Raw genomic sequence first — 2,458 nt, forward strand, 5'->3', positions numbered from 1 at the left:
TCTCTCTGTCTCTCTCTCTGTCTCTCTCTGTCTCTCTCTGTCTCTCTCTGTCTCTCTCCCTGTCTCTCTCTGTCTCACTCTGTCTCTCTCTCTCTCTGTCTCTCTCTGTCTCTCTCTTTCTGTCTCTCTGTCTCTCTCTGTCTCTCTTTTTCTCTCTCTGTCTCTCTGTCTCTCTCTGTCTCCCTCTCTCTCTGTCTCTCTCTCTGTCTCTCTCTCTGTCTCTCTCTCTCTCCGTCTCTCTCTCTGTCTCTCTCTCTGTCTCTCTCTCTGTCTCTCTCCCTGTCTCTCTTTCCCTCTCTCTCCCTCTCTCTCTGCATCGATGGATGGATGAATTATGTATGGTATGTAAAAACTGGTTGGAAAGAAAAAAAAAGGTCGTAGTTGATTTAGGCCCCCTGATTTGTGCACGAACGATATCCGTTAGTTTAAAAATAGACTTTACTTTATATTGTAACGAGATGTATACCATCCGAGTAGTACAATAAAAATGCACCTAGCCATCAAACGTTTTACCTGAACAAAAAACAACGACATTTTAAGACGCCTGCTGAACACAGACCCACAAACTGTAACTCCCCTTTTTGTGGACGGGATCTTAAGATTGTGTTCAAATAAAATAGATGTATAGTTTACTCGAATGAGTTTTACTCGAATGAAATGCGATCCAACTGAGAACTGAGAGTCTCTAAAGCTGTGTTAATGTGTTATATATTGTAGCAATAGAACAATAAACCTGCTCAATCCACTTTACTAGGAAGTGTTCAGGACTTGATGTACTACAAGTGGAATATTAAATTTTTAATTTTTCTCTGTATTCCTTCCTACGTTTATCATTTGGGTTTTGGCCCAACGAATTGTACAAATATAGAACTTTCTGCTTACCTAAGAAATCTGTAAACGAGCGACCTTCACATTTAAGTATGTGTGGCGTACTCCCGTTGCTAGCTTGGATGTTTATTTTTTATCAGATATGGGATCATTGCTAGGACACAGAATATACATGTTTGGGCGTGGTTTCGCTGACCCTACAGTGACCAGTTGTGCATAACTACATGTAACAAGCTTGGTTGGAAGCTAGCATCGTGTTTTGTTCTTTGCTCTTTTCTTGAAGATGTTGCTGCTCGTGACTGTGGCGGTTTTGGTGCTATGTCTACAAGATGTGAATGGGTACTCTGACTTAAGCTACCTACCGGCTTCGGCATGTACTGACATGACTCCTCAACATTACCCTGCAACCGAGCAAACGACAAGCCCACCTTATGAGATTGCCGTGAACAAGCTGGCGTACAGTGCAGGGGAACAAATCACAGGTAAGTACTTTTATTGTCTGTTACATCTTTGGACAAGTAATTTATTTTCTGCGAGAAAAAAGGGTTCAAGTATCTTTCTCGTTCTTGGTCGACATGAATGAAATAGTACTTTTACATGAAAGGAGAAAGATAAGAGTCATTACTTGTATTTTTGCTAGTGAACAATGGAAAATTGTTACAGCTTTCGCTATGCTACAATCAGAAGCCAAATTACCATTACATCAGGCGTTGATATGTATCTTATAGGCCTTGGCAAAATGTACATGTTATGTTTCCTGCTACCCGAGCGACCCTAGCAGAAACCTACCGATCCTAACTGGACCCTTTTTGGTTGGCCGCTAGGAAAGGGCATTAAAGTTATAATTTGATAACTAGGTCACAACATTCAGACTTCCTGCATAGCACAACCTGATAACAGTCTAAGGTATTCCACAGTTATTGTATGATTGTGTGGGGAAATTTGTACTCTTTTGTAAGTTTATTAATATATACTTGTGCCGAGCTTGCACTCTGCATATGCATCATTAAGATATGATTTAGAAAATACCAGCGCATAGTGCAATCCAGTCTTGTATTTAATCATCTCTATCTTTAGTTCACCTTGGCTGATATCTAAAAGAAGAATCAGAAAATCCCTACCTACCGACCCTAACTTTTTCTAGGACCGTAACGTGAAATACATTTTCTGGTTCTATGGTAGAATCCAATGTGATAAAAAAACATGTTAGCTGAGAAGTCAGGGCTATAAGAATAGGCATGGCATTAGCATAGCCATGGAATACATGTACAATCTCAGAATATGCATAATTTCGTAATGTTTGTTTGGCTATCCGTTCACACCGTAGGATGCAAATTGACAGTGATTAGAACATAGTCCGTTATGACTGTTAATCAGTAGCGAACAATGCGTATACCTTACATAAGATTCCCCAATGCCCCTGCTGCCTCTCGCATAAGTTTTTGGTGGACTACTAGTGCGTTTTGGGTGAACTACTAGTACTATCATTATAACAAAACAGAAAAGAATCATGTATTTACTAAGGATATATTATAAGACTCAGACACCGTGATATCCTGTTCAAAGATGTCCAAACACAATGCGATATTGTGTGTACTACCTAGACCTGTATCTGATTTTTCCCATTTGT

This window comes from Branchiostoma floridae, chromosome 15 (assembly GCF_000003815.2).
Source record: "Branchiostoma floridae strain S238N-H82 chromosome 15, Bfl_VNyyK, whole genome shotgun sequence".
In the NCBI taxonomy this organism is placed as follows: domain Eukaryota; kingdom Metazoa; phylum Chordata; class Leptocardii; order Amphioxiformes; family Branchiostomatidae; genus Branchiostoma; species Branchiostoma floridae.